Genomic DNA, 13,292 nt, shown 5'->3' with positions numbered 1-13,292 from the left:
TACATCCTATCTGTGGAAAACGGCAGTGCAGGGATAGGGAAGAAAACTATAAGCATCCAAAGGAGCCCGGCTAGCTCAGTCGGTAGAGCATGAGACTCTTAATCTCAGGGTCGTGGGTTCGAGCCCCACGTTGGGCGAAAACAACTAAAATTGTAGTGCTTTTTGACCAAAAAAATACATCCTATCTGTGGAAAGCGGCAGTGCAGGGATAGGGAAGAAAACGTTGGGCGAAAACAACTAAAATTTTCGTGCTTTTTGACCAAAAAAATAGAAATTGAAAGTCTCTTTACAATATTTGCAATATTTTCATTGTTAACATGCAATATATGAATGCATGTCTGGATGATGTGTAATGGGGCAATACCACACCTTAATGTATTCACTGTAAAAGAAAAAGTATGTATCATCTTACTATAAAATAAAGTGGAGAAAACACAAATAAGACTTTTTTCCACACAGGTTTAATCGGCTATTTCCTGATATTCTTCAATGCGTTCAGATATTGACTGGTAATTGTGTTTGATACTTTCTTAGACTATTTCTGCCTCTGGCTGATGTGTATTTTCTTTCCAAACTCCACCAGAGCCTATGATTACACAGCATCCTATCTGTGGAAAACAGCAGTGCAGGGATAGGGAAGAAAACTATAGGCATCCAAAGGAGCCCGGCTAGCTCAGTCGGCAGAGCATGAGACTCTTAATCTCAGGGTCGTGGGTTCGAGCCCCACGTTGGGCGAAAACAACTAAAATTTTAGTGCTTTTTGACCAAAAAAATAGAAATTGAAAGTCTCTTTACAATATTTGCAATATTTTGATTGTTAACATGCAATATATGAATGCATGTCTGGATGATGTGTAATGGGGCAATACCACACCTTAATGTATTCACTGTAAAAGAAAAAGTATGTATCATCTTACTATAAAATAAAGTGGAGAAAACTCAAATAAGACTTTTTTCCACACAGGTTTAATCGGCTATTTCCTGATATTCTTCAATGCGTTCTGATATTGACTGGTAATTGTGTTTGATACTTTCTTAGACTATTTCTGCCTCTGGCTGATGTGTATTTTCTTTCCAAACTCCACCAGAGCCTATGATTACACAGCATCCTATCTGTGGAAAGCGGCAGTGCAGGGATAGGGAAGAAAACTATAGGCTTCCAAAGGAGCCCGGCTAGCTCAGTCGGTAGAGCATGAGACTCTTAATCTCAGGGTCGTGGGTGCGAAACCCACGTTGGGCGAAAACAACTAAAATTTTAGTGCTTTTTGACCAAAAAAATAGAAATTGAAAGTCTCTTTGCAATATTTTCATTGTTAACATGCAATATATGAATGCATGTCTGGATGATGTGTAATGGGGCAATACCATACCTTAATGTATTCACTGTAAAAGAAAAAGTATGCATCATCTTACTATAAAATAAAGTGGAGAAAACACAAATAAGACTTTTTTCCACACAGGTTTAATCGGCTATTTCCTGATATTCTTCAATGCGTTCTGATATTGACTGGTAATTGTGTTTGATACTTTCTTACACTATTTCTGCCTCTGGCTGATGTGTATTTTCTTTCCAAACTCCACCAGAGCCTATGATTACACAGCATCCTATCTGTGGAAAACAGCAGTGCAGGGATAGGGAAGAAAACTATAGGCATCCAAAGGAGCCCGGCTAGCTCAGTCGGCAGAGCATGAGACTCTTAATCTCAGGGTCGTGGGTTCGAGCCCCACGTTGGGCGAAAACAACTAAAATTTTAGTGCTTTTTGACCAAAAAAATAGAAATTGAAAGTCTCTTTACAATATTTGCAATATTTTGATTGTTAACATGCAATATATGAATGCATGTCTGGATGATGTGTAATGGGGCAATACCACACCTTAATGTATTCACTGTAAAAGAAAAAGTATGTATCATCTTACTATAAAATAAAGTGGAGAAAACTCAAATAAGACTTTTTTCCACACAGGTTTAATCGGCTATTTCCTGATATTCTTCAATGCGTTCTGATATTGACTGGTAATTGTGTTTGATACTTTCTTAGACTATTTCTGCCTCTGGCTGATGTGTATTTTCTTTCCAAACTCCACCAGAGCCTATGATTACACAGCATCCTATCTGTGGAAAGCGGCAGTGCAGGGATAGGGAAGAAAACTATAGGCATCCAAAGGAGCCCGGCTAGCTCAGTCGGTAGAGCATGAGACTCTTAATCTCAGGGTCGTGGGTGCGAAACCCACGTTGGGCGAAAACAACTAAAATTTTAGTGCTTTTTGACCAAAAAAATAGAAATTGAAAGTCTCTTTGCAATATTTTCATTGTTAACATGCAATATATGAATGCATGTCTGGATGATGTGTAATGGGGCAATACCATACCTTAATGTATTCACTGTAAAAGAAAAAGTATGCATCATCTTACTATAAAATAAAGTGGAGAAAACACAAATAAGACTTTTTTCCACACAGGTTTAATCGGCTATTTCCTGATATTCTTCAATGCGTTCTGATATTGACTGGTAATTGTGTTTGATACTTTCTTACACTATTTCTGCCTCTGGCTGATGTGTATTTTCTTTCCAAACTCCACCAGAGCCTATGATTACACAGCATCCTATCTGTGGAAAGCGGCAGTGCAGGGATAGGGAAGAAAACTATAGGCATCCAAAGGAGCCCGGCTAGCTCAGTCGGTAGAACATGAGACTCTTAATCTCAGGGTCATGGGTGCGAAACCCACGTTGGGCGAAAACAACTAAAATTTTAGTGCTTTTTGACCAAAAAAATAGAAATTGCAAGTCTCTTTACAATATTTGCAATATTTTGATTGTTAACATGCAATATATGAATGCATGTCTGGATGATGTGTAATGGGGCAATACCACACCTTAATGTATTCACTGTAAAAGAAAAAGTATGTATCATCTTACTATAAAATAAAGTGGAGAAAACACAAATAAGACTTTTTTCCACACAGGTTTAATCGGCTATTTCCTGATATTCTTCAATGCGTTCTGATATTGGCTGGTAATTGTGTTTGATACTTTCTTAGACTATTTCTGCCTCTGGCTGATGTGTATTTTCTTTCCAAACTCCACCAGAGCCTATGATTACACAGCATCCTATCTGTGGAAAACGGCAGTGCAGGGATAGTGAAGAAAACTATAGGTATCCAAAGGAGCCCGGCTAGCTCAGTCGGTAGAGCATGAGAATCTTAATCTCAGGGGCGTGGGTTCGAGCCCCACGTTGGGCGAAAACAACTAAAATTTTAGTGCTTTTTGACCAAAAAAATAGAAATTGAAAGTCTCTTTACAATATTTGCAATATTTTCATTGTTAACATGCAATATATGAATGCATGTCTGGATGATGTGTAATGGGGCAATACCACACCTTAATGTATTCACTGTAAAAGAAAAAGTATGTATCATCTTACTATAAAATAAAGTGGAGAAAACACAAATAAGACTTTTTTCCACACAGGTTTAATCGGCTATTTCCTGATATTCTTCAATGCGTTCTGATATTGACTGGTAATTGTGTTTGATACTTTCTTAGACTATTTCTGCCTCTGGCTGATGTGTATTTTCTTTCCAAACTCCACCAGAGCCTATGATTACACAGCATCCTATCTGTGGAAAGCGGCAGTGCAGGGATAGGGAAGAAAACTATAAGCATCCAAAGGAGCCCGGCTAGCTCAGTCGGTAGAGCATGAGACTCTTAATCTCAGGGTCGTGGGTTCGAGCCCCACGTTGGGCGAAAACAACTAAAATTTTCGTGCTTTTTGACCAAAAAAATAGAAATTGAAAGTCTCTTTACAATATTTGCAATATTTTCATTGTTAACATGCAATATATGAATGCATGTCTGGATGATGTGTAATGGGGCAATACCACACCTTAATGTATTCACTGTAAAAGAAAAAGTATGTATCATCTTACTATAAAATAAAGTGGAGAAAACACAAATAAGACTTTTTTCCACACAGGTTTAATCGGCTATTTCCTGATATTCTTCAATGCGTTCAGATATTGACTGGTAATTGTGTTTGATACTTTCTTAGACTATTTCTGCCTCTGGCTGATGTGTATTTTCTTTCCAAACTCCACCAGAGCCTATGATTACACAGCATCCTATCTGTGGAAAACGGCAGTGCAGGGATAGGGAAGAAAACTAAAGGCATCCAAAGGAGCCCGGCTAGCTCAGTCGGTAGAGCATGAGACTCTTAATCTCAGGGTCGTGGGTTCGAGCCCCACGTTGGGCGAAAACAACTAAAATTTTAGTGCTTTTGGACCAAAAAAATAGAAATTGAAAGTCTCTTTACAATATTTGCAATATTTTCATTGTTAACATGCAATATATGAATGCATGTCTGGATGATGTGTAATGGGGCAATACCACACCTTAATGTATTCACTGTAAAAGAAAAAGTATGTATCATCTTACTATAAAATAAAGTGGAGAAAACACAAATAAGACTTTTTTCCACACAGGTTTAATCGGCTATTTCCTGATATTCTTCAATGCGTTCTGATATTGACTGGTAATTGTGTTTGATACTTTCTTAGACTATTTCTGCCTCTGGCTGATGTGTATTTTCTTTCCAAACTCCACCAGAGCCTATGATTACACAGCATCCTATCTGTGGAAAGCGGCAGTGCAGGGATAGGGAAGAAAACTATAGGCATCCAAAGGAGCCCGGCTAGCTCAGTCGGTAGAGCATGAGACTCTTAATCTCAGGGTCGTGGGTGCGAAACCCACGTTGGGCGAAAACAACTAAAATTTTAGTGCTTTTTGACCAAAAAAATAGAAATTGAAAGTCTCTTTGCAATATTTTCATTGTTAACATGCAATATATGAATGCATGTCTGGATGATGTGTAATGGGGCAATACCATACCTTAATGTATTCACTGTAAAAGAAAAAGTATGCATCATCTTACTATAAAATAAAGTGGAGAAAACACAAATAAGACTTTTTTCCACACAGGTTTAATCGGCTATTTCCTGATATTCTTCAATGCGTTCTGATATTGACTGGTAATTGTGTTTGATACTTTCTTACACTATTTCTGCCTCTGGCTGATGTGTATTTTCTTTCCAAACTCCACCAGAGCCTATGATTACACAGCATCCTATCTGTGGAAAGCGGCAGTGCAGGGATAGGGAAGAAAACTATAGGCATCCAAAGGAGCCCGGCTAGCTCAGTCGGTAGAACATGAGACTCTTAATCTCAGGGTCATGGGTGCGAAACCCACGTTGGGCGAAAACAACTAAAATTTTAGTGCTTTTTGACCAAAAAAATAGAAATTGCAAGTCTCTTTACAATATTTGCAATATTTTGATTGTTAACATGCAATATATGAATGCATGTCTGGATGATGTGTAATGGGGCAATACCACACCTTAATGTATTCACTGTAAAAGAAAAAGTATGTATCATCTTACTATAAAATAAAGTGGAGAAAACACAAATAAGACTTTTTTCCACACAGGTTTAATCGGCTATTTCCTGATATTCTTCAATGCGTTCTGATATTGACTGGTAATTGTGTTTGATACTTTCTTAGACTATTTCTGCCTCTGGCTGATGTGTATTTTCTTTCCAAACTCCACCAGAGCCTATGATTACACAGCATCCTATCTGTGGAAAACGGCAGTGCAGGGATAGGGAAGAAAACTATAGGTATACAAAGGAGCCCGGCTAGCTCAGTCGGTAGAGCATGAGAATCTTAATCTCAGGGGCGTGGGTTTGAGCCCCACGTTGGGCGAAAACAACTAAAATTTTAGTGCTTTTTGACCAAAAAAATAGAAATTGAAAGTCTCTTTACAATATTTGCAATATTTTCATTGTTAACATGCAATATATGAATGCATGTCTGGATGATGTGTAATGGGGCAATACCACACCTTAATGTATTCACTGTAAAAGAAAAAGTATGTATCATCTTACTATAAAATAAAGTGGAGAAAACACAAATAAGACTTTTTTCCACACATGTTTAATCGGCTATTTCCTGATATTCTTCAATGCGTTCTGATATTGACTGGTAATTGTGTTTGATACTTTCTTAGACTATTTCTGCCTCTGGCTGATGTGTATTTTCTTTCCAAACTCCACCAGAGCCTATGATTACACAGCATCCTATCTGTGGAAAGCAGCAGTGCAGGGATAGGGAAGAAAACTATAGGCATCCAAAGGAGCCCGGCTAGCTCAGTCGGTAGAGCATGAGACTCTTAATCTCAGGGTCGTGGGTTCGAGCCCCACGTTGGGCGAAAACTACTAAAATTGTACTGCTTTTTGACCAAAAAAATACATCCTATCTGTGGAAAACGGCAGTGCAGGGATAGGTAAGAAAACTATAGGCATCCAAAGGAGCCCGGCTAGCTCAGTCGGTAGAGCATGAGACTCTTAATCTCAGGGTCGTGGGTTCGAGCCCCACGTTGGGCGAACACAACTAAAATTGTAGTGCTTTTTGACCAAAAAAATACATCCTATCTGTGGAAAACGGCAGTGCAGGGATAGGGAAGAAAACTATAAGCATCCAAAGGAGCCCGGCTAGCTCAGTCGGTAGAGCATGAGACTCTTAATCTCAGGGTCGTGGGTTCGAGCCCCACGTTGGGCGAAAACAACTAAAATTGTAGTGCTTTTTGACCAAAAAAATACATCCTATCTGTGGAAAGCGGCAGTGCAGGGATAGGGAAGAAAACGTTGGGCGAAAACAACTAAAATTTTCGTGCTTTTTGACCAAAAAAATAGAAATTGAAAGTCTCTTTACAATATTTGCAATATTTTCATTGTTAACATGCAATATATGAATGCATGTCTGGATGATGTGTAATGGGGCAATACCACACCTTAATGTATTCACTGTAAAAGAAAAAGTATGTATCATCTTACTATAAAATAAAGTGGAGAAAACACAAATAAGACTTTTTTCCACACAGGTTTAATCGGCTATTTCCTGATATTCTTCAATGCGTTCAGATATTGACTGGTAATTGTGTTTGATACTTTCTTAGACTATTTCTGCCTCTGGCTGATGTGTATTTTCTTTCCAAACTCCACCAGAGCCTATGATTACACAGCATCCTATCTGTGGAAAACAGCAGTGCAGGGATAGGGAAGAAAACTATAGGCATCCAAAGGAGCCCGGCTAGCTCAGTCGGCAGAGCATGAGACTCTTAATCTCAGGGTCGTGGGTTCGAGCCCCACGTTGGGCGAAAACAACTAAAATTTTAGTGCTTTTTGACCAAAAAAATAGAAATTGAAAGTCTCTTTACAATATTTGCAATATTTTGATTGTTAACATGCAATATATGAATGCATGTCTGGATGATGTGTAATGGGGCAATACCACACCTTAATGTATTCACTGTAAAAGAAAAAGTATGTATCATCTTACTATAAAATAAAGTGGAGAAAACTCAAATAAGACTTTTTTCCACACAGGTTTAATCGGCTATTTCCTGATATTCTTCAATGCGTTCTGATATTGACTGGTAATTGTGTTTGATACTTTCTTAGACTATTTCTGCCTCTGGCTGATGTGTATTTTCTTTCCAAACTCCACCAGAGCCTATGATTACACAGCATCCTATCTGTGGAAAGCGGCAGTGCAGGGATAGGGAAGAAAACTATAGGCATCCAAAGGAGCCCGGCTAGCTCAGTCGGTAGAGCATGAGACTCTTAATCTCAGGGTCGTGGGTGCGAAACCCACGTTGGGCGAAAACAACTAAAATTTTCGTGCTTTTTGACCAAAAAAATAGAAATTGAAAGTCTCTTTGCAATATTTTCATTGTTAACATGCAATATATGAATGCATGTCTGGATGATGTGTAATGGGGCAATACCATACCTTAATGTATTCACTGTAAAAGAAAAAGTATGCATCATCTTACTATAAAATAAAGTGGAGAAAACACAAATAAGACTTTTTTCCACACAGGTTTAATCGGCTATTTCCTGATATTCTTCAATGCGTTCTGATATTGACTGGTAATTGTGTTTGATACTTTCTTACACTATTTCTGCCTCTGGCTGATGTGTATTTTCTTTCCAAACTCCACCAGAGCCTATGATTACACAGCATCCTATCTGTGGAAAACAGCAGTGCAGGGATAGGGAAGAAAACTATAGGCATCCAAAGGAGCCCGGCTAGCTCAGTCGGCAGAGCATGAGACTCTTAATCTCAGGGTCGTGGGTTCGAGCCCCACGTTGGGCGAAAACAACTAAAATTTTAGTGCTTTTTGACCAAAAAAATAGAAATTGAAAGTCTCTTTACAATATTTGCAATATTTTGATTGTTAACATGCAATATATGAATGCATGTCTGGATGATGTGTAATGGGGCAATACCACACCTTAATGTATTCACTGTAAAAGAAAAAGTATGTATCATCTTACTATAAAATAAAGTGGAGAAAACTCAAATAAGACTTTTTTCCACACAGGTTTAATCGGCTATTTCCTGATATTCTTCAATGCGTTCTGATATTGACTGGTAATTGTGTTTGATACTTTCTTAGACTATTTCTGCCTCTGGCTGATGTGTATTTTCTTTCCAAACTCCACCAGAGCCTATGATTACACAGCATCCTATCTGTGGAAAGCGGCAGTGCAGGGATAGGGAAGAAAACTATAGGCATCCAAAGGAGCCCGGCTAGCTCAGTCGGTAGAGCATGAGACTCTTAATCTCAGGGTCGTGGGTGCGAAACCCACGTTGGGCGAAAACAACTAAAATTTTAGTGCTTTTTGACCAAAAAAATAGAAATTGAAAGTCTCTTTGCAATATTTTCATTGTTAACATGCAATATATGAATGCATGTCTGGATGATGTGTAATGGGGCAATACCATACCTTAATGTATTCACTGTAAAAGAAAAAGTATGCATCATCTTACTATAAAATAAAGTGGAGAAAACACAAATAAGACTTTTTTCCACACAGGTTTAATCGGCTATTTCCTGATATTCTTCAATGCGTTCTGATATTGACTGGTAATTGTGTTTGATACTTTCTTACACTATTTCTGCCTCTGGCTGATGTGTATTTTCTTTCCAAACTCCACCAGAGCCTATGATTACACAGCATCCTATCTGTGGAAAGCGGCAGTGCAGGGATAGGGAAGAAAACTATAGGCATCCAAAGGAGCCCGGCTAGCTCAGTCGGTAGAACATGAGACTCTTAATCTCAGGGTCATGGGTGCGAAACCCACGTTGGGCGAAAACAACTAAAATTTTAGTGCTTTTTGACCAAAAAAATAGAAATTGCAAGTCTCTTTACAATATTTGCAATATTTTGATTGTTAACATGCAATATATGAATGCATGTCTGGATGATGTGTAATGGGGCAATACCACACCTTAATGTATTCACTGTAAAAGAAAAAGTATGTATCATCTTACTATAAAATAAAGTGGAGAAAACACAAATAAGACTTTTTTCCACACAGGTTTAATCGGCTATTTCCTGATATTCTTCAATGCGTTCTGATATTGGCTGGTAATTGTGTTTGATACTTTCTTAGACTATTTCTGCCTCTGGCTGATGTGTATTTTCTTTCCAAACTCCACCAGAGCCTATGATTACACAGCATCCTATCTGTGGAAAACGGCAGTGCAGGGATAGGGAAGAAAACTATAGGTATCCAAAGGAGCCCGGCTAGCTCAGTCGGTAGAGCATGAGAATCTTAATCTCAGGGGCGTGGGTTCGAGCCCCACGTTGGGCGAAAACAACTAAAATTTTAGTGCTTTTTGACCAAAAAAATAGAAATTGAAAGTCTCTTTACAATATTTGCAATATTTTCATTGTTAACATGCAATATATGAATGCATGTCTGGATGATGTGTAATGGGGCAATACAACACCTTAATGTATTCACTGTAAAAGAAAAAGTATGTATCATCTTACTATAAAATAAAGTGGAGAAAACACAAATAAGACTTTTTTCCACACATGTTTAATCGGCTATTTCCTGATATTCTTCAATGCGTTCTGATATTGACTGGTAATTGTGTTTGATACTTTCTTAGACTATTTCTGCCTCTGGCTGATGTGTATTTTCTTTCCAAACTCCACCAGAGCCTATGATTACACAGCATCCTATCTGTGGAAAGCAGCAGTGCAGGGATAGGGAAGAAAACTATAGGCATCCAAAGGAGCCCGGCTAGCTCAGTCGGTAGAGCATGAGACTCTTAATCTCAGGGTCGTGGGTTCGAGCCCCACGTTGGGCGAAAACTACTAAAATTGTACTGCTTTTTGACCAAAAAAATACATCCTATCTGTGGAAAACGGCAGTGCAGGGATAGGTAAGAAAACTATAGGCATCCAAAGGAGCCCGGCTAGCTCAGTCGGTAGAGCATGAGACTCTTAATCTCAGGGTCGTGGGTTCGAGCCCCACGTTGGGCGAACACAACTAAAATTGTAGTGCTTTTTGACCAAAAAAATACATCCTATCTGTGGAAAACGGCAGTGCAGGGATAGGGAAGAAAACTATAAGCATCCAAAGGAGCCCGGCTAGCTCAGTCGGTAGAGCATGAGACTCTTAATCTCAGGGTCGTGGGTTCGAGCCCCACGTTGGGCGAAAACAACTAAAATTGTAGTGCTTTTTGACCAAAAAAATACATCCTATCTGTGGAAAGCGGCAGTGCAGGGATAGGGAAGAAAACGTTGGGCGAAAACAACTAAAATTTTCGTGCTTTTTGACCAAAAAAATAGAAATTGAAAGTCTCTTTACAATATTTGCAATATTTTCATTGTTAACATGCAATATATGAATGCATGTCTGGATGATGTGTAATGGGGCAATACCACACCTTAATGTATTCACTGTAAAAGAAAAAGTATGTATCATCTTACTATAAAATAAAGTGGAGAAAACACAAATAAGACTTTTTTCCACACAGGTTTAATCGGCTATTTCCTGATATTCTTCAATGCGTTCAGATATTGACTGGTAATTGTGTTTGATACTTTCTTAGACTATTTCTGCCTCTGGCTGATGTGTATTTTCTTTCCAAACTCCACCAGAGCCTATGATTACACAGCATCCTATCTGTGGAAAACAGCAGTGCAGGGATAGGGAAGAAAACTATAGGCATCCAAAGGAGCCCGGCTAGCTCAGTCGGCAGAGCATGAGACTCTTAATCTCAGGGTCGTGGGTGCGAAACCCACGTTGGGCGAAAACAACTAAAATTTTAGTGCTTTTTGACCAAAAAAATAGAAATTGAAAGTCTCTTTGCAATATTTTCATTGTTAACATGCAATATATGAATGCATGTCTGGATGATGTGTAATGGGGCAATACCATACCTTAATGTATTCACTGTAAAAGAAAAAGTATGCATCATCTTACTATAAAATAAAGTGGAGAAAACACAAATAAGACTTTTTTCCACACAGGTTTAATCGGCTATTTCCTGATATTCTTCAATGCGTTCTGATATTGACTGGTAATTGTGTTTGATACTTTCTTACACTATTTCTGCCTCTGGCTGATGTGTATTTTCTTTCCAAACTCCACCAGAGCCTATGATTACACAGCATCCTATCTGTGGAAAACAGCAGTGCAGGGATAGGGAAGAAAACTATAGGCATCCAAAGGAGCCCGGCTAGCTCAGTCGGCAGAGCATGAGACTCTTAATCTCAGGGTCGTGGGTTCGAGCCCCACGTTGGGCGAAAACAACTAAAATTTTAGTGCTTTTTGACCAAAAAAATAGAAATTGAAAGTCTCTTTACAATATTTGCAATATTTTGATTGTTAACATGCAATATATGAATGCATGTCTGGATGATGTGTAATGGGGCAATACCACACCTTAATGTATTCACTGTAAAAGAAAAAGTATGTATCATCTTACTATAAAATAAAGTGGAGAAAACTCAAATAAGACTTTTTTCCACACAGGTTTAATCGGCTATTTCCTGATATTCTTCAATGCGTTCTGATATTGACTGGTAATTGTGTTTGATACTTTCTTAGACTATTTCTGCCTCTGGCTGATGTGTATTTTCTTTCCAAACTCCACCAGAGCCTATGATTACACAGCATCCTATCTGTGGAAAGCGGCAGTGCAGGGATAGGGAAGAAAACTATAGGCATCCAAAGGAGCCCGGCTAGCTCAGTCGGTAGAGCATGAGACTCTTAATCTCAGGGTCGTGGGTGCGAAACCCACGTTGGGCGAAAACAACTAAAATTTTAGTGCTTTTTGACCAAAAAAATAGAAATTGAAAGTCTCTTTGCAATATTTTCATTGTTAACATGCAATATATGAATGCATGTCTGGATGATGTGTAATGGGGCAATACCATACCTTAATGTATTCACTGTAAAAGAAAAAGTATGCATCATCTTACTATAAAATAAAGTGGAGAAAACACAAATAAGACTTTTTTCCACACAGGTTTAATCGGCTATTTCCTGATATTCTTCAATGCGTTCTGATATTGACTGGTAATTGTGTTTGATACTTTCTTACACTATTTCTGCCTCTGGCTGATGTGTATTTTCTTTCCAAACTCCACCAGAGCCTATGATTACACAGCATCCTATCTGTGGAAAGCGGCAGTGCAGGGATAGGGAAGAAAACTATAGGCATCCAAAGGAGCCCGGCTAGCTCAGTCGGTAGAACATGAGACTCTTAATCTCAGGGTCATGGGTGCGAAACCCACGTTGGGCGAAAACAACTAAAATTTTAGTGCTTTTTGACCAAAAAAATAGAAATTGCAAGTCTCTTTACAATATTTGCAATATTTTGATTGTTAACATGCAATATATGAATGCATGTCTGGATGATGTGTAATGGGGCAATACCACACCTTAATGTATTCACTGTAAAAGAAAAAGTATGTATCATCTTACTATAAAATAAAGTGGAGAAAACACAAATAAGACTTTTTTCCACACAGGTTTAATCGGCTATTTCCTGATATTCTTCAATGCGTTCTGATATTGGCTGGTAATTGTGTTTGATACTTTCTTAGACTATTTCTGCCTCTGGCTGATGTGTATTTTCTTTCCAAACTCCACCAGAGCCTATGATTACACAGCATCCTATCTGTGGAAAACGGCAGTGCAGGGATAGGGAAGAAAACTATAGGTATCCAAAGGAGCCCGGCTAGCTCAGTCGGTAGAGCATGAGAATCTTAATCTCAGGGGCGTGGGTTCGAGCCCCACGTTGGGCGAAAACAACTAAAATTTTAGTGCTTTTTGACCAAAAAAATAGAAATTGAAAGTCTCTTTACAATATTTGCAATATTTTCATTGTTAACATGCAATATATGAATGCATGTCTGGATGATGT

The 13,292-nt window shown here is 38.5% G+C and overlaps 9 non-coding genes across 9 annotated transcripts; all 9 read left to right on the top strand.

Annotated features, from left to right (window-relative positions):
• The first annotated feature begins 64 nt into the window (after nt 1–64).
• Nucleotides 65–137, top strand: TRNAK-CUU (transfer RNA lysine (anticodon CUU)). Its single transcript has one exon. It is a non-coding gene; the product is annotated as a tRNA-Lys (tRNA).
• Nucleotides 138–3,674: 3,537 nt separating this feature from the next.
• Nucleotides 3,675–3,747, top strand: TRNAK-CUU (transfer RNA lysine (anticodon CUU)). The gene has a single exon. It is a non-coding gene; the product is annotated as a tRNA-Lys (tRNA).
• Nucleotides 3,748–4,179: 432 nt separating this feature from the next.
• TRNAK-CUU (transfer RNA lysine (anticodon CUU)) lies at nt 4,180–4,252 on the top strand. The gene has a single exon. It is a non-coding gene; the product is annotated as a tRNA-Lys (tRNA).
• Nucleotides 4,253–6,190: 1,938 nt separating this feature from the next.
• On the top strand, nt 6,191–6,263 carry TRNAK-CUU (transfer RNA lysine (anticodon CUU)). The gene has a single exon. It is a non-coding gene; the product is annotated as a tRNA-Lys (tRNA).
• A 102-nt stretch (nt 6,264–6,365) lies between these two features.
• On the top strand, nt 6,366–6,438 carry TRNAK-CUU (transfer RNA lysine (anticodon CUU)). The gene has a single exon. It is a non-coding gene; the product is annotated as a tRNA-Lys (tRNA).
• A 102-nt stretch (nt 6,439–6,540) lies between these two features.
• Nucleotides 6,541–6,613, top strand: TRNAK-CUU (transfer RNA lysine (anticodon CUU)). The gene has a single exon. It is a non-coding gene; the product is annotated as a tRNA-Lys (tRNA).
• A 3,537-nt stretch (nt 6,614–10,150) lies between these two features.
• TRNAK-CUU (transfer RNA lysine (anticodon CUU)) lies at nt 10,151–10,223 on the top strand. Its single transcript has one exon. It is a non-coding gene; the product is annotated as a tRNA-Lys (tRNA).
• Nucleotides 10,224–10,325: 102 nt separating this feature from the next.
• TRNAK-CUU (transfer RNA lysine (anticodon CUU)) lies at nt 10,326–10,398 on the top strand. The gene has a single exon. It is a non-coding gene; the product is annotated as a tRNA-Lys (tRNA).
• A 102-nt stretch (nt 10,399–10,500) lies between these two features.
• On the top strand, nt 10,501–10,573 carry TRNAK-CUU (transfer RNA lysine (anticodon CUU)). The gene has a single exon. It is a non-coding gene; the product is annotated as a tRNA-Lys (tRNA).
• Nucleotides 10,574–13,292: the final 2,719 nt, after the last annotated feature.

The sequence above is a fragment of the Ambystoma mexicanum genome, chromosome 4q, assembly GCF_040938575.1.
Source record: "Ambystoma mexicanum isolate Mex_15411 chromosome 4q, UKY_AmexF1_1, whole genome shotgun sequence".
Lineage (NCBI taxonomy): Eukaryota > Metazoa > Chordata > Amphibia > Caudata > Ambystomatidae > Ambystoma > Ambystoma mexicanum.
Note: the sequence above shows the minus strand (reverse complement) of the source record. Positions and strands in the feature narration are given on the sequence as shown.